Raw genomic sequence first — 26,753 nt, 5'->3', positions numbered from 1 at the left:
AGTAGCTTTTATTTATTGGCAAAGGGGAGAACAAGCTACTAAACACCACTCCAATGTTGCTCTTTATCATCTACTGCCTACAGCTCCCTTTTCCTGCTTGGGGGCAGCAGTTCTGTCTCTGTAAAATGTAACACATTAATGTGACAAGTTTATTTCAATAACTGTATTAATAATGGCATTAGAAAACACTTAGTTGCTAATCGTTTAAAAGGACATTTAAGCTGCATTGTTTCCTGCCCACTGTCCTTTGTAAGGACTTTCTCTGACTTTGAGACTAGAGGTGATGAACCTAAACCTCTGAGGTTTATCTGGGAAGTTGGCTTGCATTTATTGAGTGCTTCTTATGTGCCCAGCCCAATGGGAAGTGCTTACATTCCTCATTTCACTTGGTTCTCACAGTCACTAGTGAAGTAAGAATCCTTGACCACATTTCAGATGGGAGAACAGAGAGACAGGAGGCAAGGTAACTTACCCAACGTCACAGGGCCAGTAGTATGGGGTGGAGCTGGAATTCAAGTGCAGGGCAACTGCTAGGCTCCAAAGCCTCTGGTTTGCAGTCAACTGTGATGGGGGCAGGAGCATGAGGCCAAAGGGCAGGAATGGCAGGCAAGGTCTGTCATGTCTTTGCATTGTTTTGGGATTCCGCTCCCAGCTGTTAGAGGGGCCCCAGGCATTTTCCTGAGGGCGGAGAGAAGACATAGGCTCCTGTGAGATTTGAGAGAAGGCCCTATACTGCCTCAGGCAAGAAACCTGACCTCCCACCTGGGCACTGCCACAGGCTGTACTGGAGGTCTTTTTTCTTCACCTAGGAAAGGAGTGGACCAGCTTTTGTGTTCTTCCCACCCTCACTGTGGCTCACATGCCAAGGTAATGTCAAGGGCACTCAAGGCTTGGCAGCTGCTTGGGTGCGTTGACTGTTGAGATGATGTCCAGCTCTTAGATTCTATATTGCAGGTCTCCTCCAAAAAAGACTGAAAAGCATAAATCCCTTTATAAATGTAAGGGATTATTAAAAGCAGGGAGTTGTGCTAACAGCAGGCATGTAGGGGCTCCAGATATAACCGTGATTTTCTGCTTCATCTGTCTCTTACAAAAGATGGGGAAAAACCAATCTTTTGCAAGAGAGCATGTTGTTTATCTCTCCCAAGGGCCTGGAACTAGTGGGTAGGGGGAGACTTGAGTAGTGCTTAGACATGGAACAGGGTACAATGTATCTGGATCCAACATCCCTCGGTGAAGATAAATTCTGTGTTTTATTTTCATACTCTCCATTTGGGTTGTCCTAGCACATAGCATCCAACAATTTCATCTCTTAAACAGACATTTAAGAGGACCTCATGGAATCAGGCAGCAATAAAAACAAGTTACCCAAACTAGTTTGTAGCTTTTTCTAGAAGTAACTTACCACATTTCTTAGATATTGAGGTTATTTGGGCACCTACTTTGTACAAGTTGGTGTTAAGTGTATTGTGCTATGGTATACACAGTAATTGCAAGATGAAAAACTTACATGAAATGCCTTGTATGTATTATATATATTTTTGTACAGAAACAATGGTACTTAAGAAATTCATTGTGATTCTCAGGATAATTTCTCCTTCTCTTTTTCTTGCCTTCTTCCATGTACAATGACCAATAAGAATAACCAAAAAGGAGAAACTAACATTATTACTTCTGTAATGCCCAGTGAACCTAATGCTATTAAAATGCCATGAAATATGGACATCTGAACAGCCTTTTCTCATCTCAAATAAATAGAGTTTTTCTCTTTCTGACCCGTGCATTTGGTGCCTCATCCTTAGGGATGGAAGAAACCCAATGTCTAAGTGACAGCTTTGTCACTTGGGAGTGAATAAAACAAAGATGGCCTCATTGTTTCAGCCCTGAGGTCGGCACCTCTTTCATCCTTGTGCCCCTATGGCCTGTCCCAAGGTCAGTGGTAGTGGAAACAGCACCTCTGTGCTCATGGAGGCCAAGTGTGCACATCTCAGCAACTGGCAGATGCTACAAATCAGGGTCCTCTATGCTCCCCCTAGAAAGCTGGTAATTGTACATTTACCAACAAAGCACTGCCCAAGTCAGCTTTAGCCTGAGCTTCATAGTATTCAGACTTCCCCTGTGTATGGAATCTGCCCTTGGAATGTCTTTCCTTTGATGTTCCTTCCAGACATTATGTTTCTAGGTGATTCTTCAATTTTTGTTCCTTTTACTGCCATGTAGAAGAAATACAGGATTTGGGGATTCGTACAGAGCTGTATTCAAATTGCCATGCACTGTCTACAGACTTAGGAGATGTTATTCACTCTTTGATGTTCTTAATAGCAAAATAGGGTAATAACTTACTAATACCTTTTGCAGGCTGGATGAGAGGACTACATACACCTAAAACCCCTGCTCAACTAAAGAAGTGCTCATTTGCTTCCCCATTTTCTAAAACAGTGAGCTCCAATCCACCAGGTGAGATAGGAAGGAAACATTAGAGCTTACTTCAATCTTTATTTATTCTTAAATAATTTATATTTTGTGTATATTTTATTAGGTACAAAATGTAATTTGAGAGTTGTAATATATATAGTTTTTGAATACATATTTCTACATATAAGGATGTAAGGAATAATTACTGATGAGTTACATAATCAAAACAACTTGCCTATCTTCAGTAAGACTGTTATTCTTAAGTATGATGGACATATTCATGTTAAAGTATTAACAATCATAATGTATTATAGATCACCGAACTATGTTTGGCATTTGAAATGAAATAATTTGACTATTTCAATGTCTTACAATAAAAAATTAATCTATAAGCATTGAAGAAAATTGGTATTCTTGCCTGTTTAGGATACAGTTTAGCGTTTCCTTATTTCAGATGTTGCCCATGGCCTGCAAAGCCTAAAATCCATACTATCTGGCCTTTTATAGGAAAAGCTTGCTGCTCTCTGCCTTGTTATCATTAACTCACAATTACACCTTGAAAGTGATAGACATGTTATTCAGATAGAGAAGCAGAGGGGATTTTTTACATATGAGTGTGAAGATAGGATTTAATTCTAGATCTAGTAATTCTAAAGCCTGTGTTCATTTTACTAAACTTGAATCTCCTGTAGTACTAAAAGTGACATGTTACAAATAGAGCAAATACCAACAGTGGAATAGAAGGGAGCTCATTAATGGTACCACTGGGGTCAGGGCATTCGAGGGAGAGTCAGACAGTACTTGGCTATATAATCCTGGTATATATACTACTACTCCCTGATCTTGTATTATACCCATGGCAGACATTGCTAATTAATTAAAGCACTATTTATTTTATTTTATTTTTTTGCTGAGTCAGATGCAGCCACAGATTTCTCATGAACATAACTCTTCATTCATAATAGGTGAAGCATAATTGGCATTTCTGACAAACATGAGTAGAGGGATGTATGAATATATGGGTCCAAAAGAAGACTTTGAGGTGGAGATGAAGGGAATTATAAGAAAATGAGAGACAACAGGAAATGTTTATTTTTTTAGCAAGAATTCCATTCAAGAGGAACATATTCAAGAAGTCCTCTTTGACCAGCATGTAGCTGGGGGCTGTGACGGATCTAGGAGAGCAGAAAATGGTCTAGCTTAGTGGTTAGGGTCATGACTCTGGTGACAGAACATCTGGGTCCAACTTCCAGCTCTGTGGCTTAACAGTGTGTGATCTTGGGCAAGTTTTACTTTCTTCCTTGCTTTTTAGTTTTCTCATCTGGCAAAATGGGAAATTAAGAGAACCCACTTTTTGAGGTAATTGTGAAAATCAATGGACTTAATTTACATAAAGCATGTAGAGCCATGCCCAGTGCAAGAGCTAGTGTAAATGCTATATTACCATGGCTCTCAATATGCTTAAAATATGGTTGTGAACTGAAACCAAACCTACAGAGAAACTAAGAACAGAATACTGGATAGTATAGTACAAACCATGCCCACGGCTTTTATTTTTCTGTGTTGCGTGCCTCTCAGCACTGCTTCTTCCATCTGTAGAAGTCATAGATAATGAACACACTGCATCATCACTTTCTGCATATATGCATGATGGTGTTCCATCCCAATGAACTGTATTCGTCACCCCATGGATTTGTCAATAGCTCCCAAGATAGTACAGTTTCACGGAAGATCTTGCTGACTTATCATTTGTTCTTCCACCTTCCCCTCCCTCCCTCTCCCCCAGGTAGAGCCAAATAGACATTCTTGTCATTGTGGCAATTTGGAAAATAACTCATGTCACTCTAATACTTTTCAGTAATGCTGATTTACCAGTGCAGAGTTAAGTTCTTATGATGCCATAAAGCATCTTTAGTAAGGAGTTACCTTCAAATATTCTAAATAATTCATTCTGAGAAATGGGAGCAACTTGTGCTATAATACTAAGCTACAATCCCCCAGGGATATCTGGGAAGTCCCTAAGGAACAAAACTACTTTTCTAGCAGTCATCTAGAGAAACAACTTTTATGATATATGACTTTAAATATGACTTGCATATGTCCTTACAATCTACAGCTTAAATATTAAATTTTTAGAGATGATATTTTCTTAAGTAAGTTCACAGGGGAAAAATCAATTTTGTTGTGCTTCCCCTCATTGAGCAAAGTGTTAAAGATGAAAAGATATATATATTTTTTGGTTGAAATTTCAAAATTCTCTTCTACCTTCTTCTTCTTTTTCTTTAAACCAGTTGTTTTAAGATGGCTGTTGGTGAGTTGGTGCAGAGGTCAATAGAGTCATGCTGTTTCTGTGTGAAAAGATGAGCTCTCTTTTTGGTCGATAAATATAGTCTTTCCACCTCTTGTCCTAGTAAAGGTATAAAACATGTAATTGGAAAACATGGAATTCAGCAGTTAAATCTTTGTGGAAACCTCCAGGATAGCATACCTATACTGCTATTTCTCCAAAGGATTCAGCTCCCCTGGAATTCAAAATCCAGTTAGGCTTTCACTGGAGAGTATCACTCTGCAAATACTTCCTAATGGAAATTCTACAAGCATTGCAATATGCACCTTTGGAAATGTCAAAAGAACTAAGTGAAGGTGATTATAAGGGAGTCATTTTTTGTTCTTTATGATGATCTCAAGTTAGCCATGTTTTCATTAGCTGGGGTACTTTCCTTTGATTATTGACAGATGAATTGTTTCATTCCTGATATGTAGAGACATGATTCTATAAGGGCAATACTGGTCTTTGGGTATGGCAAATTAAATTAAATTATTACAATGAATATTTACCCCTTTGGTTGACCTGTATGGGAGGCCTATACTCACTTTGTTAATGTTGGGTTTGATGATATGACTTGCTTTGGCCAATAGAATATAGGTAAGAGTGACAGCCACTTTTGAGCCAAAGCTTTAAGAGACTTGACATGCTCAACTCTCTGGGAGCTTTGACCTCAGCCATAAGAGATACATTCTGCAGGTGGTTACTTCTCTCCTGCCCAGGCCTAAAAATGAAGCATGCAGACCAGACCTGCTGAAGCAAAGCCCTACGGGCCAATATGTAGGCCCATGAGCATAAAATGCAAATGCTTTTTTGTTTTAAGACACTGAGTTTTGGAGATGATTGTTAGGCAGCATTATTGATCATGGCAATTAATAAGTACAGGCCTTAGCCTTAAAAGTGTCTGATTGGAGGAGATTTCCTTAAAAAGCTTGTTCTTTATATCTTAGTAGGAAACTGGGCTATATACAACATTTGAAGAGATTGGGCAGATGCATCTTATTTGTAATTCTTCTACTTTTCATCAGATCTTCCAATGCCCGATTTAGTCTCAGAGTGAATTGTAATTTAGCTGTGACTGAGTGCTGCTACCAGATTATAATTTTTGATACAAAAAAAGGTGGTTTGTTCACATTTCTGATCTTGCTGTGCCCTTTGGACACTTATGTCTTATGTGGTCTAGCTGTCCTAGTGGATCCCTAGTTGGCCCATTTATTGATGAGAAGAGAGTGATATAGTAAAAAGTACATAAGAATAAAAAAATCTGGATTCAATTCCCAAATAGGTTATATGCTACCTATGTGTTCTCAGCAACAACTATCTCACTGAAGTTGCTTCCTTATCTATAAAGTGGTAATACTACTTCTTTACAAGTGTGTATGTGTGTGTGTGTGTGTGTGTGTGTGAGAGAGAGAGAGAGAGAGAGAGAGAGAGAGAGAGAGAGAGAGAGAGAGAGAGAGAGAGAGGCAGGAAGAGACTGAAGATGGAGAGACAAAGACAGAGTTTTAAAGAAACAGCATGTAAAGTAAGTAAAATGTCCAGTATAATGCTTGATATAATCTTTAATGATTGAGTGCTTGCTATCTATTATGCACCAAATGCTTCCACGTGTGTTTTCTCTTGTCATCCTTATTAAAAATGAGATTTATACTATTATAAATTTCATTTTATGCAGGAGAAAACTGAGATAATGTAATTTAAGTAACTTGCTCAAAGCTATACAGCTAAGGAATGTTTGAGCAGAATTTTAACCCAGGTTGAATGTAGAAAGTTTGCAAGAGAAAGATACAATCACTTATTTCTTAACAAGAATAAACTGAATAAGTTTTAAAAATCATAAGTTTTAAAACCTGTAAAGTATCTAAGGATACAAACCAACTAAGCTTAGAAAGGAATAAGCTAGGAGAAATAGTCTAGGAGAGAAGAGTCTAATGGCTGCTTTTCTCTCTAAGAACAGGACAGAAAGAGGATTAAACCCTTTGTAAATGTGGCTAAGAGGAAATCAGCTTGGCGTTTGACAGTTTTTTAATGTTCTTTTGTGAACAGACATGATGAGTGAACATCCCAATGATCCACAGACATAAAGCAAATATGCATCCAGTCTCTACATATTCTCCATGAGTGCACAGGACAATACACCAAAGGTGAGAGGCAGAGAAGGACACCCAAGAAAGGACATCCCTGAGGTGAAATAGCACTTCCCTGAATGCATGTCAGCAGTTAGCCTAAACAGGGCAGAAGAACTGAGCAAGACCACTATCTCCATCCTGAGGTGCATGCGGTTTTCATCATTATAAGAAATTGCCACTTCAAATGATGAGAATAAGGCAGGAAAAATGTCACCTCTCTAGATGCATTGGGCCTTACCAAATGAACAGTAATAGTCTTATTAGAGTTGAGATAATTAGGAGAAAGTGGAGGAGCACTGAATGGAGTTGTCACTGAAAGACAGGGGTAGTGCAGTAGGATGGAGAGATTCCTTGGAGCACAGAGAGCCAGGTGTAGGGATGGAAGGTGCGACTTTTCATTGATCCCCCAAAGTGGTCACCTTGCTGTGAATTTGAGCATTCAAAGCTACAGCTCCTGTAGTTCATAAGGGTGGTGACTGACTGCAAAGCACAAAAAATTTTCCGGAGTCTTGGTGGTGTTCAGATCCTAAACTCTGATAATGGGCATGCTCTACTCCAACCATTAGAAATATTTGAAGCCAGTGGTAGAGTGAATCTTTCCAAAGCTATGACAAAACTCGCATACAGCTCAATCATGGATTAGATAGACTCAGCCTCAACAAAATAATTGTCTGATTAAGGAGCTGGTGTGATCTTATCAGGAGATTAAACATTATTTATTCAGTATCTACTATTTGTATTTTTATACACAATGTCTGGCTTACAATGAATTATTAATCATGAAACCTGCAATCTAGAAACAGAATCATAAAAGAGTAAATTATTTACTACCTGGCCACTTGTAGTAAAAGTTTGCCAACACCTAATCTAGGGAAAGAAGAAATGATGTTTAGGGAGGACATGTTAAGAATGTTAGCAGACTTTCCTTAAAAATAATGGAGGCTACAAGTCAATGGAGCAACTTTAAAATGCTGAAGAAAGAAAAAATTGTCAACCTAGCTCTGAGACTTTCATTTCTACATTGGCATTCATTTGCATTTATCAATTTTTTTTTGTGGAGTGCATAAAAGCCAAACCCACAGATCTTCATAATTAACCCATAAGAAGGTGAAGTTAAATACTGTCGAGTATAGGATACATAGTTGTATTTTGTTGAAAAGAATATTTCACACAAAGAAGTTCGGAGAGATAAGCTTTAAAATAACATCTTTGAAAATTAAGCAGAGCTTTAAAGGGAAGAACACTCTATTTTGATTGCCATGTTGTGTGATAAATACAACAGTAACTGGAGGCAAGAGATAAACATAGAATCAAGACATACATTTACCTACACATCGTTCTTATGATAACTTCTCTCAGCTGTAAATCTCTTCTTTGTAAAATAGAGCTAATAACTGATCCACCTACTATATATGGTTGATTTTAAAATCATGGGAATGGGAATGAATGTTGTGACCAATTGAATGGCACTTTGAATATTCCAAAATATAGGTTGGAATAGTAATAGTAAAACCACAAAGCAACCAAACCTCCCACCATAAATAAAAATAAGTACCTGTATTCTATGTATTGTGGATACAATTATAGAAAAAGAACAGTGATGATTTTACTTTGTCCTGATAAGATCACTCCAGGAGTGTTGAGTTCTGAACTTTATGCATCAAAAGAAAAATAGACCTAAAAGGAATATGTTCAGAGGACAGTGCTGAGTAGGATTCTAAAAATCTTAAGTGCAGAATATTTAAAAAAATGGAATATTGTTCCTAGATGAGTTGTAACCTTAAAGTAAACAGATTCAGGGGTCCCAAGAGACAAAATGGAAAAGCATGAGCTTTTGTGCAAACCCTCATCTTTGGAATCTTGGCTCAGCTACCCCCTTGCAATAGGCAACCAAGAAAATTGGCTAAGCTACTTGAGGCTTGTTTTCAACAGGTGTTAAATGGAGATAATGTATCTAATTTACCAAAATTTTGTGAGGATTCAGTGAGATAGTATTAAAAAGCAAAAGAGAATACATGTCTATGTTTATATATAACTCTAAGATAATAGACCTAGAATAATTTTAATTACGTATAAAGCATTTGAAATAAGTGAGTGCTGTACAAACATGGAATAGACTGCTTCTCTTTGGTTGAGGAATTTGACTCTAAGCTTGCTGGAGTGTATTCAAATGTCATCAGTATGTGGTGGGACTGCATGTTATTTTAGGTCCTTTACAATGTCAGATCATATTTGGATCTTATCAGTAAACAGCACAGTGCATTAGTTTTCCAACTTTATTCTTATTGTGCGGAATTTGCATATACTTATTGAATAATAGGAGTAGGTTTGATGGGGTCAGGATAGTTTTCTGTACCAATGTGGTCAGAAAAGCACAGTAGACTGAGAATGAGAGAGACCCAAACAGACTCTCCTGCTGGTTGTCAATCAAAATTATGGTTCTTTGTCTCTAAGTTTCATAGATTTTCATAGTAAGAACATGAGTTCTTTATTGTAAGAGCAAAAAACTCCACAGATCTCTATGGAAAGTCTGAAAAATTTTCCTAAATATCAAATGAACTTTTGGAGTTGTCTGATAAACACTAGGAGTTTTATATTCTTCAAGCTAAAAGACTGGAAACATTATTCTTTGTCGTAACGCTGCAGACATTTTATTTATGAAAGAAACAAACTAACAATGGCAGACATGTCTGCAAAAATGACTAGAAATTGTCAGACCTGTGGACATGTTGTTCTTTGTCTCACACTATAATAATATGCAGAAGTCTGGTTTAAAGAAAAGGTCTCCTGTTAGCATTGTATCAGTAACAATGACTGAACTACAAAGAAATGCTCTTAATGGAATACTTGAGAGCTATTTGAGAAGCCTACCTGATGAAGGAAAATACATTCTGGCACAAGAGATGTTGTGATTGCCATGGACCTGCCAGGAGATGCTTTTCTCTGAGATGTTAATGTTTTTCTCTGACTGAGAGGTACTAGTTTTGCATGATGATTAAATTGAAATTGGCACTAAGGGAGTGTTTATCATGATTTATTTTTATATGTCCTGATTTACTTATATTTCTCCCCCATTTACAGGTGCATATATGTAGGAAAATGAGCCCTAAACTTTCAGGAGAAATAAGAGTCTTAACCCTAGAGTCAGGATTAATTTGAGGTCCTCTGCAGGCAGAGCTAGTTACATGCACGAAGTTTCTCATTGCCCTATCTCTTTTACTTTCCCATCCTCAAAAGTGCCTTTTCCCCCATCTCATTCATCACGCTTTTATTTTTAACAGCCTTATTGAGATATAATGTACAAACCATGCAATTCACTCATTTAAAGTGTAAAATCCAATGAATTTTAGTGTATTCGCAGAGTTATTCATCTGTCACCACAATCAATGTAGAACATTTTCATTACCCTCAAATGAAACCTGTATCCCTCAGTCATTACTCTCAATCCCCTCAGCCTCCCAGCCCTGAGAAAGCACTCATCTTTTAGCTTTCTTTTTTCCTTACCTTGGACATTTCATATAAATTAAATCATGCAGTAGGTGGTTATTGTGTCTTTTATCACTTAGCATAGCAATTTTCAACATTTTCATCTCATGGCATGCATAAACTAATTACTAAAATTCTGTGGCGCACCAATACATATCTATATCTAAATCTATATCTATCTATCTATAATATATATTTGCCAATCTGACAAAAATAGGTATAATTTGGATTGATTTAAAAAAAAATAGTAATCACCTACCTTTGTTGCTCCAAAATGACTTTTTAAAAAATCAGGTGTCTATACTTGTATATAAAGATTTCTGGTACCAGGAATTAACCAATCAGATGCAACCTTCTTATGTGACATGACCAATAAAATGCAACTCTATTATATGGCCTATATATGGTTCAAGAGAGGATGCTCACACCAGATGGCTATTGTTGTATTGGCTGTTGTAATTTTATTTATTTGAGAATCTAAGGGAAAAGAGGTCATTGCCCCTGACTAAGTAGTCAGTTATTGCATGCTTTAAAAATTCTTGTGGCGCACCAGTGTGCTGCCCACACCGGTTGAAAATTCCTGACTTAGTTTAATGTTTTAACGGTTCATCCACATTGTAGCATATACCAGTACTCCATTTTTTAAACTGCAAATATTTTATTATAGTGACATACCACATTTTATTTATCCTTTCATTAATTTATCAATTTGGAATTTTTCTTCTTTTGGTTATTATGAATAGTACTGCTATAAACATTTGTATACAAGTTTTGTGAGGAGAGATGCCTTTATTTCTCTTAGATATATACCTAGCAGTTTAATTGCTGGGTCATATAGTAAGTCCTTTAACTTTTTAGTAAACTACCAGATGGTTTTCTAAAGCAGCTACTCCATTTTACTTCCCAAGCAATGTATGCAATGTATAGAGTTTCAGTTTCTCTGCATCTTCATCAATGCTTTTTATTATCTGTCTCTTGGATTGAAGCCTTTCTAGTGAGTAAAAGTGGTGTCTTATTGCAGTTTTGGTTTGCATTTCTCTTATGACTAATTTTGCTGTGCATCTTTTCATATACTTAGTATTAATTTGTATATCTTTGGAGAAATGTCTATTAAGATCTGTTCACAATTTTAAAAATTAGTTATTTGCCCTTTTTTAATTGAATTGTATTTATTATATCTGTTTTCTAGATATAAGTTCCTTATAACATACACAATTTGAAAAAAGATTTGTCCCATTTGGTGGGTTGCCTTTAAACCATCACATTTTCTCTCTCTTCTTATTGATATTTATCCATAGAAATGGCCTAGTAAGTCATTGCCGTGCAAGTTTTAACCACATAAACATCATCCTTTCCATCAGCTGTCACATTCACTCATCTGAGCACTGACTAGGTAGTGGCCTTAATTACTAGGGATGCAGTCTTGGCCTTGTCTTCATGGCACTTACAATGTAGGGTGGGAGAAAGACCTTAGTTACCTACAAAGATATTATCATACTGCTAGAAATTACCATCTCCATCATTCAGTTAGCTTATTTTCAATCCAGTGCCAGTGTCTCTTGCTGTCTATACATTCGATCTAACACATTCTCCCTGCTTTTTAAAGGGTTTGGGTTTCTGTCTGTAGAGTGAACTTTTTAAGAACAGTTACATGGATTAGAAAACATTTGGAAGTAGGGGTACAAGGTAAACTTTGCACAAAGGATCAGACATTTTGTCAAGATTGGTGTGAAAACCAGAAGTTATCCAAATAACACCAAATGGTAAACCAAAGAGGAAGGCTGCAGAGTATGTGGAGAAAAACAAATGCTCCCCAGCAGAAGTGACAATAATGTACGGATTCCACCTGCAGAGTAGAGAAGGATTTTATTTCTTACCCAATGAGGTCTTACATGATGAGGAAATATGCTTGGTAATTCTGATAACCATTATTTTTTTACATTGGCTTTAGGTTACCCTTTGGTTCCATAAAATGTAACAATAAAAAAGATGATCCAGAAGTCTTGAGTACTGAGAAAGTTCAAATTGAATTCAGGTTTCTCATTTCTTCTAAGATAAATTTAAAGAGGCTAGAATCTTGTCCGATTTAGAAATGTGGCTATCACTTGGGGTTATACTGCATACAAGCAGTATGTAAAGTGGATGGTGATGATGATGATGGCAATGATGGTAATAATTCATCACATAACTATTTCCACATACATTGTCACTACAGCCTAAGAAGAACCAAGCAATATTGCTAAAGATGGCTTTATTATCCATGTTTCTTTAAACTTATTAGTGAAGTATAACATACATACAAGAAATGCATAGATTATAAGCCTGCAGCTCAATAGGTTTTCACATATTGAACATTTCATGCAAACAGTTCAAGGAACAGATCATTACCAGCATCCCACATGCCCTTGTTTATACCCATTTAATCACTAATTGTCTTAATGTAATACATAACCACATTATTCACTTCTAATACCATAGCTTAATTTGACTGTTCTTAAACTAAAAATAAATGAAATTATACAGCATGTACTTTTTTTGACTTCTTTAATTCAACATTTCTTTTTGATAAGATTTTTCCTTAAGTCTTATTGTTTTGTAATATTTTGACATGGCTCAATTTATTAATTCTCATGACATTTGAGTTGTTTCCAGTTCATGGTTATTACAAATGCTATTACTGGGAGCATACTTTACATTTATTTTTCTGGGTATAGATCTAGGAGTAAAATCAATGGGCCATGATAGCTCTTATGCATGTTTTTAGATTTAGAAGAAGCTGCCAAACAGTTATCAAAAGTGGCTACTGCAGTTTAATGTCCCATTAGTAATATATAATGAATCTTTGGACTAACCTGAATCCTGCTTAAACAATTGGTATTTTCTCTATTGTCAAGCCGTGTCTGTGACTGATTGTTCACATTTTGAAAATGGAAACCCACAAACACTGTCACAGGAAGAGCCTGAAGCAGAAGTCTACTGGCACAGGGTTAACACAATATTGCTTACACTGAGCCAAATGCAATGATGATGCTTCATTTGGCGGAGAAAGCTAAGGTATCAGCAGCACGGAAGATGACCAAAAATGTCAAAATGCCTGTTAGGATGTCCAGATCAGTTCCATTTTTAATTTTTTGAGGTGACTCCATACTTCTTTCCATAGTGGCTGCACCAGTCTGCATTCCCGCTGACAATGCACGAGGGTTCCCTTTTCTCCTCATCCTTGCCAGCACTTGTTGTTTGTTGATTTATTGATGATGGCCATTCTGATGGAAGGAGACTTGACTTGGGGTGGTGAACACACAGTGCAATGTACAGATGATGTATTATAGAATTTTACACCTAAAACCTATATAATTTTATTAACCAATGCTACCGTAATAAATTCAATAAAAAAGAAAATATGTTCAGAATAAAAACATGTCCTACTGAAAAAGAAAAAGACATCTCGTTTCAACTTTGACATGTTAAGAGCTTGGAAGTTGCCATTCATGTCCCTACCACAAGAAAAACTGAAAAAACTGAAAACTCAATGACTTTTTTTGGACTCATTGGAGAACGGAGGTCTCAGGGAAAACTGTCACCCGGAAATCTAGAGAGGCAAGTGAATCTAGAGAATTAAAGTTGAAATCCGCTTACTCAGGGCCAAAGTCACTGAAGCCGTAAACTGGTATGTACACTTAAATAGTGATTTTAATGAATAGCTGGAGGCTAATGTGGAGTAACATATGAGTGAGAAACTTCTATCTCCTCCTGTAGAGAGCAACCATGAAGCCATGTTTAGAGCATGTGCAGTAGAGTAATGTAAACAACTCTGAAGCATGGGCAGTAAAAAAACAGAGAGAATACTCCCAAAAAGAGCATGCACAGGAGGGATGTTGGTCAGGCAAGAGACATTGAAGAACTGTGCGAAATAAGAGTTTCAGCAACACTTCAGTGCAGCTTCTCTGCATGACAAGGCTCCTGTGTGCAGTAGAGTATTGAAACCCATTAAAAAGCATGGAGATGCCATGGGACACATCTTAATAAAGGAGGAGTCTTGGGGAAGTGATTGTCTTTATGGGTATGGAGAGAGGCAGTGTTTCAAAGGAACTGTTGTTCTGACCTTGTTCAAAATTATGTCCCATATGTCAGATAGTACTGGTGAAATATTTCTGAACATTTACTCTAAACTCATCCGTGTCATTTCATCCCATGAGGCAGCTGCAGGGTCAGATCACACTCCTTGGGTAACCACTATTGTTGGATGTATTTTGTATCATATTGAGTTTAGAATTTAAACTGATCCAGATGTTTGGAGAGATGTAAACCATGCAATAGCATCATCCATCATTGGACCACCACTTGAAGGCTTTCCAACTGTAGCTGTGGCTCCATCAGCTGTTTTGACAGGAGTTACAGATCCACTCTCACTGAAAATTGCAGTTATTCACCCAGGAATCAAAGGAGTACCTTTAAATATAATAGCATACTGACCTAAATCACAGTCCCACCATCATAGAGGTAGATGCACTCATTACTGACCCAATTTGCCTGAACATATTGCAGCCACTGAGACATGAGAGAGTCTTATGGGAGGAGGTTAAGAGTGCTGTGTTTTTTGGCTCAAGATCTCTACGCTTATCAGGCTTATTTGCAACATCACAGAGATGACCTCTGTATTGACAAATGATTTAGCATTCACAACTGCATTGTATCCACAAATTAGGAGTGCAATATTTGAAATGAGCAATGTGACCTATGGCCTATTATTGTTAGAAAAGTTCCAGAAGTCAAACACTATTATAGCAATGAGCCAACAGCTATGTTTTGGTGATCTTGCCTCCAAAAACAACAGGTACAAAAAAGAAGTCATGATATGTGTTATGGGTAATAAAGTTCCAAGCTCAATTGACATTTTATCTATTGTTCTTACAGAATGCAGTGCCCAGAGTGCTGATGCATTAGATGACTGACATGGGACAGGGATCTTGAAGGTGTCACAATGCCCTTTATAGCTGAACAGTTTTCTATTGCCCTAGAGGTTAATCCATCTGCGATTCATTGACATACTGTGTTTTCTACTCTTCAGAAAATAACCCGTGTAACTTTTGTGGAAATCAGGAAGGGCAGTCTGTATCTCCAGCGAGTTACAATCAGCAGCCTGCCATCTAATAGAATCAGAGTGATGGCTGAGAACCTATTTGCTCTGTTTGATTGGTTCAGAATCAAGGGATAACATCCTAGACAAACATTAGACTCTATTAAGGAAGCTCCTGAGTGAAAAGGGAGTTCAAACAGTTCCCACAGGAATTAGAGTGGGTGGAACAATGACATGTCATCTTCCAAGAGGGGTGGGACACAGAGTGGAGTTGTTTGGCAGCATGAGTACTATCAGCACCCTACTGAAATTCACCACCAATTTTATGACTAAACACACAAAATCAGATAAGGATTATACTATACATTTTCAGCAGACATTTATTCACGGGCATAACTTAATTGCTGCAGCTGTACACTCTGTGAAGGACATAGAAGAGACGTTCCTCCTGACAGAGTCATATAGGTTATGCACTCCAGAAATTACTATGAAGGAGTGCTTCCTTTCTTTCCCACCAATCTATCAAGGTTTACCTTATTTGGTCACTCAAATCCCCCGCTCCCCCCACCCCCCAATCTCTTATGCTGTATACAATGTATAGGAATCCCAGCACCCAGGAGCTTTGCAGGTAAATCAAGAACAAAGGCCTATACTTGTCCAGTAACTCAGGGAGGCTGCAGGGGGTAAGGTAAGTGGCTGTTCACCTCTCCAAACCTCCCAACTTCCTTTATCAAGGAAATATAAGTAGCATTGAGAGTGATTTCAGAAAGTCTTTGCCTTTGTACCATTCCAAGGAGGCAGCATAAAAATTAATTCCCAACATTCTAAAAATAATTTTAAATGATACTTATAGAAGAAGAGAGAAGAAGGAACGCAACTATTTTTTTGGAAATGTGTGCAGTTTGGAAGTATATGGTCTCCTTTAGGTACAGGGGTGAAGTAAACAGGAGTGAAATGCACTCACCGAGTTGGCCATCATGTCTGCGTTGCTAGCTCAATGCTTGGCATCAATTTAGTGCAAAATAAAGGAAAAGAAAAATTGGACATGGTTTGCTTGCTCCCTTTTCCGAAATTTAGAGACATATTTACTCATTCATGTAGGTCTGGGATCAAAGTTTCAGAACGGTTGTAGGTGGCTGGTGAAGCCATTGCTGTGGAAAATCTCGAGTGCAGAAGAGAAGATGATAAAGCACAAAGTCCTGGCAACACTGGCGTTTAAGAGGTAGGTGGAGAAGGAGAAGCTCATAAAAGGGCATGTAAAGGGGAGGTCAGAATAGAACAAGTAAAACCAGAAAAAAAAAACAAAACAATATTCCAAAAGTGAAGAGAGAAAGGAGCTCCAAGCAGAGGATGATGAGATCTGCTAAGTGCCGCTAAGAGGTTGTATTGGCGTGGGGTGTCCTCAGAAAGCAAGTCCTAATAGGCAGGCTAGCACTCAGTCTACTTTGGGAAGTAACGCCAAAGAAAGAAGGAAACCAACATCAGGTGAACTACCTAGCTGACTCCTACTAGATAAGAGGGACTGGACCTCTCTGGACCTTCTCAGGAGCTGTGAAGAAGTCTGAAAGGCCGGCCTGAAGTATGGAAAAGGAAAGCATTTATCCACCAGTTCCAGTCCTCCACTGCTCACAGTGTGCCATACAGGATGGGAAGTCTGTTGTACTTTCAGGTTTGTGAATGGTGGTTCCCAGAAGCTCCCTCTCCAAGAGTTATAGAAACCCTATAGGTGATGCAATGCTTTCCAGATGCTTTGAACATTTACCTGCAAGGAACTGATGGCCACAGCAATAATAAAATCTTGATACAGATGCTATGAGGCAGAGCACAAAACACATCCAAAGCAGAGGGAACTAACAATTAGAATAATTTGGTAAAAAGTGGCAAGCTAGGTTGAGCAACATAGGAACATTTTTATCTCCAATAACCCAGTAATTTAGGATTTCACTAACTTCAGATATAGCTGAATTTAGAGACTCAACTGATATCTGCAGCTTCCTTGAATCTTCTATTAGTTTCACTTCCCTTTTATTGGCTTTATTTTTAGCAAGATTTCTCCAGAGTCGAAAAATGGCATTTGGAAGTTTCAGGTAATGTGGTATTTATAGGTCACACTCTCATGAGAAAACATACCTCTCTGCCCAATCATAAATATAAGTTTCTTAAAAATAACTGATTAGTGTCATTGAGTCATATGCCCCTTTGAAGTCTAATTCTCATGCCCAAGGAGATGGGGTGTGCCTGCATCCTGTCTTCTGTTGTGGCTTTTCAAAGAAGACTTCTTAATTGATAAACTCAACAGTAGAAGCCACTGAGGAACAGCTGCAAAAAAGGAGAAGTTGGGGAGATAGCAGATAGAGAACAAATAGGCATCACAAATGCCCTGTGTATCAAACATGAGAAGGAACGTGTTCAGGGGATTGTTAATATGAAGTCGCTGCGTGACCTGACTCCTAGTCCTGTCTCTGTTTCTCATCAGTACTGGGGTGTTGGATAAATTACCTGATCTCTTTGAATCTCAGCTTCTAATCTAAAATGAAAGTGAGACCAGTCGATACCCTTCTTCTTTTTGTTTAAACACTGTTTTCTTTAAGAACTTTTCAATGTTAAAAAACATATAAAAAGCATCCAGGTCCAAAACGCAGAACTGCCACAATCGGCATTCTTGTAGGTGTGATAGTCATTAGAATTCTCCTCTTTCTTTGAAACAAATACTGAGCTCACTGGTGAACCCTGCTTCAAAGCCACCATAAACTCAGTCAATATTCTCTATCATAAACCTCCAACAGCACCAAGTCATGTACCCCATTCATGTATCAAAAACAAATCCGATATCTACTATACAGCATACACAGCATTGACAAGGATTAATATGAACATTATTTCACTTAACACTGTTAACCACTTTAGGTACCCAGAAATCAAACTCACTTAAACCTTTCAACAGATGTGAATGCCCCTTGAGACCCAGAAGCATCCATATATTATTTGCCAGTATTACTCTTCACAGAGCTCTCTCACCAGGGTCGTGGGTTTCAGAGACACATCCGGACAAATTAAAAATATATTTTTGTGTACCAACTCTCTACATAGGCTCTCAGCCTTTCCTCTCAGCCCTGTTTACCAGAACCGCCATCAATCCCCCTAAAGGTTTCAATGGTTCAAATCCCTTCTGTTTTCACATCAGAGCCCTGCATTCCGTGTTGCTGTGCCTACACAGGACAAGGAAGGGTGGCAAACAATAGGACACCTACTGTCAGTGACACAGCAGGTGCGGGCTGAGGTCATATTCTTAATTGAGAAAGTACGTAGACAGAAGCAACTCTATGGCCGAATATTTACAACATGAAGTGCTTCTTTCATAGAATTTTAAATGACACTAACCACAGAGATTAAATGGAGGCTTTACATTGTACCTTATGACTAGAAGAGAATATTAAAAATATAAGCAAAAATAAAACACTGTATACCATAATCTCCAAACAAGGGAATTTCCTAAGGGGAAAAAGGTCATAAGATGGAGTTTAAGTTAAAACAAAGAGGAAAGACTATAAGTTTAACTAATACATTTTGTATTGAACATTAAATAATTTTCTTGAATGTCCAGAGGTAAACCGTACCAGCAGAACCTGCTTGCTAACAGCTACACTGTATTGGTTTGTTTATCTGCAAACTTTTCGTTTTATATCACTGAATATTTCAATCCTTTAAGCAACTTCAGCACTCCTTTACTTCTCTTTGTCTAAAGAAAAATGTCCAAAATATTAATAAATATACTGCATATGGAACACAATGACTCTGAAAATGTTAGTACGAAAGTTCCTAAAACACACTTACTCTTATTTTTGAAAACTCTGGGTTTTTGCCAGTCTATTCCAACCAGAACCCTGGTCTGTGTTCTCCAGCCGGAAGCACTAGAACCAGTGTTGTGGCCAATGCCTGCTCTAAACCCCTGCCAGGTCTTGCTGTCGGGCCATCTGATCAGCAGACGCGACAAAGGGTAGTAGCCATAGGAGGGACAGTCAGTCATAAGAGATAGGAAGAGGAACATCTAATAAGAGCATTCACATGTTCCCTCTCACCATACAGTGACCCCCCTGGGCTGCTTTTTCCTAATTAAGAAACGCTCTCTCTGCCACTTTGCTCTGTGGGGAGTGCAATTTCATCAAGACAGGCAACTTGTATTCATTTTTCCTGTAGGCACATCATAGCTTGAGTCATTAACATTTCAAAGTTTCCCATTTTAGACAGAGCAGCATTGAGTTATTTTCGATCCATAAGAAGCCCAGGGCAAACCTTGATTCATCCACATTCATTCATTCAGCTTTTATTGAGTGCTGACTTTGTGCAAGGGACAGGCAAGGATCCTTCAGGGATATAATGATGAACAAGACATGATTCCTATCCTCAATGAGTTTAGCATCTAGCTCTGGAGATGAAATATGTCCCACATATGCAAGTGTTGAAAATTGTAGATCAAAAAGGGAAAAAAACCCAAAAATTCCTTAAAGGAGACATAAAAAAAAGTGCTGTTTAAGGTTATAAAAGGCAAAAATTAATTCTAGCTGTCAGGGAAAATAGTAGAGTTTGCGAAAGACTCCTTTGTATGATGGTATTCCATGCATTTGATTTATTTAAAAACATTTTTATTTATTGATTTTAGGGAGTGAGAGAGGAAGGGAGTGGGAGAGAGAAAACAATTGATTTTTTGTTCCACTTATTTATGCATTCATTGGTTAATACATGTATGTGCCCTGACTGGGGATCAAACCCACAACCTTGGTGTATGGGGATGACCCTCTCACCAACTGAGCTATGTGGACAGGGTTCTATGTATTTGATTTCTTAAAAAGATACTTAGTGAGTACCAATCACTTGCCAGGTACTGTGCTTGATGTTTAGGCTGGATCTTGAGAGAGGCTGTGAGTCTGGATTACAGAAAATTGGAAGGGGTTTTGGATACGGTAGTCAGTAGTGTGCTGGACTACCAATACAAACTCATAAAAACCAATGCAGTATAATTGATCTCAAAAGGGTTCTGCTGGTAGCTCTTATGAGCTTATGAGAGCCAATTACTAAACATTCAGGAATTTTGTTAGCAGTTGGCAGGTCCTTGATTGAAATCATCATTGTGGGAGTTTGTCATGGAAATCAGCAAATATTACAATGTGGGAATTCAGGGTTCACCCTTCTTCCTCCAAACCCATGACCAGAACTATTTGTTAAACTTCTGCTGACATGGTTATGTTCCAGGATGGAATACAAATGATAATACACTAATTATTCATATGCTTTCCAGCAATTACTTTGCTGGTCTATGGTTTTTCCCACCTGTAGGAAGGCGGATACTTAAGGTTTTTCGTACTCCAACATCCCGTTATGTATAGAGGGAAAAGTGGAGTGAAGCCCAATGGTTAAAGGGTTAATAGGAATCAGGGCATTTCTCTGGCCTGCCTGCATGTTGGGCAGGTGCTCAGGGAGAAGTGCTAATAAGCATCGATCCCCAGGCTGTAATGAGGGGTTGCCCATCCAGCCTCTCCATAGGAGTGCTGTTTACCCTGCTATGAGGTTGTTTGAAGTGGAAGAATAGAGCCCTGAGCTCCAGAAACTGGGAGCCCTCTTTTCTTCTTTCCTCCTGCTGTGTCTCTGTGGGATCCGGGGGCAAGTCATTTAACCTCCCTGTGCCCGGTGGGCTCACCTGCAAATTAGGCTTCCTCTGTTTTCCTCCTGCCCCTGCATGGATATTGTTTGGAGCATTCACCCACCATGCTCAGTTTGTCTATAGGTGTCAGTAGTAAAATACTGTAAGGATATAAAACACTGTTGTCTTGTTTGCTCAGGAGGCGAAGAAGGCCTTGGAGGTCCAGCCTACCTGTGTAACAGCTTCAGGTAGCCCAGTCTTTTTTTTTTATTTTTTTTATTTTTTGGTTATTCAATTACAGTTGTCCCATTTTTCCCCCATTGCTCCCCCCTCCCAGCCCACCCTTTCTCCCACAATCATATCCCTCCCCGTTGTCCATGTCCATGAGTCATTCATATACGTTCCCTGACTAGACCCTTCCCTTACTTATCCCCCTTCTCTCCCTCCCCCCTCCTCCCTACTGACTCCTATTCTAGTCTTTGCCTATTTAGTTCGTTTGCTTGTGTTGCTCTTTAGTTTCCTGTATTGGGTGATATCATATGGTATTTTGCTTTCTTTGCCTGGCTTATTTCGCTAAGCATAATTCAGGTAGCCCAGTCTTAATGGCATCTGGATATAGACATGACGGGTGCGACTTTGGTCCCACTAACATTTTTCACTAGTCCTGGCCAGGTGCCTAGACTGCCTCTTTTTGAGCCTTTTTAACTAGATTTCCCTTTTTCTTTTTCTTATTTTGGTTAAATGTGTTGGGGTAACAGCAGTTAATAAGATTATATAGGTTTCCACTGTACAATTCTATGATGCATCACCTGTATACTGCATTGTGTGCCCACCACCCAAAGTCAGATCTTTTGTCACCATGTACTTAATCCCCTTTACCCTTTACTCTCCTACCCTCCTTCCCTCTGGTAACCACCACACTGTTGTCTGTGTCTATGAGGTTTTATTTGTTTTTCTTATTTGTTCATTTGTTGCTTTCAGTGTTATGTCCCACATATGACCACATGAACTAGATTTCCATTTTCTTGCTCAGTGGTATGTAAAGGGATGTGGTGAGCTCTGAAGAGGAATAAGGCTTCCTCTGTCTTCACTAACATGTACTAAGAGGCTTCAAGGGTATCTTCTTGTTCATCAAGCCATGGCTTCCTTTCCTCCATGACGTTTCCTAGGAATACACACGAGTCAGGATTCCTTGGAACAGCCTTTGATTCCTTCCTAGAACAATTCTGTGAGTCACAAGTGAGTACTCTGGGCATTCATGAAACTGGCAATGGTGACATTCGAAAAAGCTTAAATGTGAAATCAGCATTGGGTCCAAATATCAGCTGTGACATTGACATAGTGATGTGAGTCAGGTCACATTCATCTAGCCGCACTTGAATTTCTCATCAGCAAAGGGAGATTGTGTCATCCCTGGCCTGTGCTCCTTTGTCCTCAGAGGCATTTCCTACCTTCCCCTACTCTGCTTCATACTGGAAGAGTTCCCCCTGCCAGTAGCAGATTCCCTGGTGGCCAGGTCATCTGGCTTCTGACCAGGTTTGGCTACGGGGAGGCCCTGGGAGGGGACAGGAGGGTGGGCGGAGAGGAGAAGCAGGAGGCCACTCTGCCCTTATCCTCGGGTGCATTCTCTAGTGTGGCAGAGTCTGCTTTGTGATTCTCCCTACCCAGAGAGTGTGACCCTGGCCCCAGGTTCCTGTCCTCCCACCTCCCCCCTTTGCTCCTCTCTGCCTTCCTGCTTTAGCCAATACTTGTGCTTCTTCTGTTTCTTGCTTCCTTGGTTATAAATATTGGAAGCCATTTGTTTCTCTGACAAGATTCTGACTGATAGAGTTGATAATATACCGTACCTGTTTTACAAGGATGTTGTGAGATTTAAAGAAAATCCTATTCTGTTCCTTATTAGGGCACGTAATCAATAAATGTCCATAGGGTCCAACAAATCTTCTTTTGTCCTTTGACCTTCCAAACATCATTCCAAGCTCTGTGCAGATGCTACTTACTTCCAGAAGTTTTGCCCCTCCCTAATCAGATAGGATTTCTTTCATAGCACTTCATGCATTTCTAAGACAATTGAGCATATTCTGCCAAGTTGTTAATTACTGGTAACGTTTCCACCTTCTACTGATCTGGAAAGTTCTTGTTGCCTCTCCTATCTTTGTCTTTTTCCCAAATCCCCCAAAAGAAAAGGTGCTTACAGATACTTGTGAAACGGAATTGGGTAGGAGCGCCCTTCTTATTACTTTCTCTGCAACTGGATTCCTATAAGTTGAGGGGTGGTGGCAGACAGTGGGACCAACTCTCCAAATCAAGTGTTAGATTGAAGTCTTGATCCAGTTCATAATAATAAAAGTTTTTTGAAGAGTGGAACTGTCCCACACCTGGGCTTACGTTTTTATTTCAGAAACCCACCAGATATTTTATCTATCCTAAATTCAATAGCTGTTCCATACTAAAGATGCCATATAGAAATGCATGGGATAGGACACAAGCAAATGTTTGTTTTTGTAAATGAATAATAGAAAATGAGAGATTTGATTTGTGTTATTGTGTGGGATCCATGAGCATATATATAACCATATAGCTAGTATCTAGAATTGTGCCTGCCTTATTATAGGTGCTCATTAAACATTTGTTGAATGCTTGAATATAGATGTGTTTTGGGTAAGATGTTAGAGAAAATTACATGTTTATAGTTACCCTCCAGAAGCCATTCCCTCATGTAAATTTCAAATTGATTTTTTCTCTTTTTTACATAGTTTCATTTATTACTTTACTTGTAATTTTAAGGGAAGCTCACCCTTAGGCTCTTTTTTCTATTTTGCTCCTTTTTTCTTACTCCAATGTGTTAGCTATTATTTGGCCTCTGGAGAGCTTCTCAAAGATGTGACATGATTTGGATTGTTTCTGCGATGTTAGTGGTAGAAAGAGGCTGACAGAAGACCGCCATGCTGTGGAATGAAGGCTTTCTTTTCCTTATGCTGCCTTGCCCAGCCCTCCTCCCTACCCATTCTCTTATTTCACTCTTCCCACCCATGCTCCCTGTCCCTCTACCCACCCAGCACCTCCACCCCAAACTATCCTGCTGGAGTGGCCAAGGAGAAGGTCTCTGAGGTGATCGATCGATTATGGAACAATACAAATGAAAGGGGTCCTAGTGTTTAACTTAGTACAAATCTCTTGATTTATAGAACAGCAAATGAGGCCAAGAGTGAAGTAAACCCCCCAAGCTCACAGAATAAGTTAGCAAAGGAGCAGGAATTTGGGGGTTCTTAATTCCCAATGGACTAACAAGCAGGGACATGAATTTAATTTTATCCCTGGCAGGATCCTACCTGTGCCTCTCTAATGTTCCCTTGCCACAGCCCCAGCACTCCAGCTAATGAAATATAAAATTAATTTGTAATAGTCTGGATATAGCAGCCACTTTAGTTTTTCCCACTGTGACCCGCCAGCTTTCAAAACTTGTCTTATCCTTGTAGAGAAAACTCACCCTACAAAAAAGGGTTCAATGAGCTTAGGCAGTATTTTTCTTAACTTTTCCAAGCCTTAGAGGTTGGGCTAAATTTCCCTGGAGACAAGGGCCAGACTCCTGTCAGCTTTTTTCATCTTCTCCAAGGTCCCTGAGCCAGGGTCCCTTTCACAACTGTGCCTTTGCACTGAGTGTCCTTGCCAAGATTTATGATACAGCACAGCAAGAAAGAGCCACGTCAACTGTCCTGTGAAGGAAAATGAGGTTCTGCTAAATTTAAGGAGACTTTAAATGAATAAAAAGATCAGCAGGTTAAATCATATGAAGTAGGATAATAGATTAATTTTAGAAAATACAGAAGTCATCTTAATTACAGGTACAATAGAATGAAAGCCCGATAAATCCCATACAGTCTTTTTTATAGGCTGTGACATAATTAAATGACTGTTCATTTTATAGATCAGAATATGTCTTTGACATAGACACTGTATCCTGGGAAATCATCCACTCTGGGTCCTTAACGTGACACAGACTCAATCTTACCTAAAGGGAGCCCAATGTATTCAGGCCAGCACTAACTCTCTGAGAAAAATCACGAGCTTTGGAAAGAGAGTTCTCCATTTAAAAACAAAAACTCATGGAGGCTGGGTATATCAGTTCTGGTAGAGAATAACAACACACTTCAGATGCAGTGGTGATGGCATCAAGCAACAAACCAGGAAACTTAGCCCATGCTTGTTTACCCATCCGGTCCACTCCACCCCCCGTTCTGTGATATGGCCGACTGATGACATTTTCCTCAGTTTAGTAAAGTGTAGCTTCAGGACTATATCCCTCATTCTCCCTTCATCCCATGTCATCAAGAAAATTTAGGTACCATTACATAAGGTCTTTACACAATTTAAATCAGTGCACATGAAATGAAACACTGTTTGTTGGGCATGTTATAGTTCCACTTGGGTATCTTCTACCTGGATCTCTTTCCCTAGGTGTTTCACAGACCACTCTTAGCAGCGGCCCTATCTCCCGGTTCACTCTTCCCTGTTGCTCATCTCCTAACACTGGTGTCATCACTGATTTTTCTGTCCTTGATTTCCACATCCAATATATCACCAAGTCTTGTGGGTTCTTCCTTGACATTATTTTTCATGTCTTTTTCCTTCCCATTTCCATCAACACCACTCAGTACTTATCCTCAGTTTCTTGACAGTACCACTGACTTTTAAAGAATGTTTTCTTCATCTTTAGCATTTTCCTCCCATTCCATCGTATGTATTTCTTACCCATCACATTTTCTGATTCATTCAATCCACATTTATTAAACCTGTGTTCTATGTCCAGTGATAAGTGAAGAAAGATTAAAAATTTATGGACTTCCGCCTCAAGCAACTTAGGCTAGAGTGAGACAGAGACCAAGGGCAGTGAAATGCAATGGTGAAGACTGTAGTTAAAGGGACTTGATTCCAGTCCTGGCTCTGACCCGTCCCAGCTGTGTGGCTCTGTGCAGTCAAAGTGTTTCTTGGCTGTAAATTGGGGATAATGATAATAACCACTTCATAAATTTGCCAGGAGGATGCAATGAGATAATTATCACATGGATTATAATCCACGTGAGCACTCACAATAGTTCTTGACATATAATAAATAATAAATAGTAGCCATTATTATAAAACAATGCTCCTCAAACTTTCAGTGGTATGGAACCATTTTTTGTGTTTGTTTAATTTCCAATACCTCATCAGCCTATTTGTGGCTTTAATGTGCATGACTTGTATGAGCGCACAACACACAACTCAACACTTGCTTTTGACGACATGCAAATAGGTCTATAATCTGTTCAATGACATGAGTCCATTGCTTCAATATCTGGATGTCAGGGCAGTATCACATCGTGCACCCATAACACAGTTCATGGGCCAGAACCAATCCCCGGACCATAGGGATCAAGTAGCAATGTAATCAAGTGCAGCTTTGATTATTACACTCGCTCATAAGTGGCTCCCCACAAGCTAATAAGAATCATTAATTTGATGTTTAAGAACCTTCACGTTCAGGCCACAAGCTTCTATTCAAACTCCATGTCTCGTAATCCCTTTTAGAAACTCAAGGCTGTAGTCCAGGGGTTTTTAATACAGCTTCAGGGCAAGGTCTAGAGAAGAAGGCGCAAAATAATTCACTCTATTGCATCTTCTTTAAAGACTTCTGACTATTTG

Source organism: Furipterus horrens, unplaced genomic scaffold (assembly GCF_987537825.1).
Source record: "Furipterus horrens unplaced genomic scaffold, mFurHor1.1.pri manual_scaffold_8, whole genome shotgun sequence".
In the NCBI taxonomy this organism is placed as follows: Eukaryota; Metazoa; Chordata; class Mammalia; order Chiroptera; family Furipteridae; genus Furipterus; species Furipterus horrens.
The sequence above is the reverse complement of the archived record's forward strand: the minus strand, read 5'-3'. Positions refer to the sequence as shown.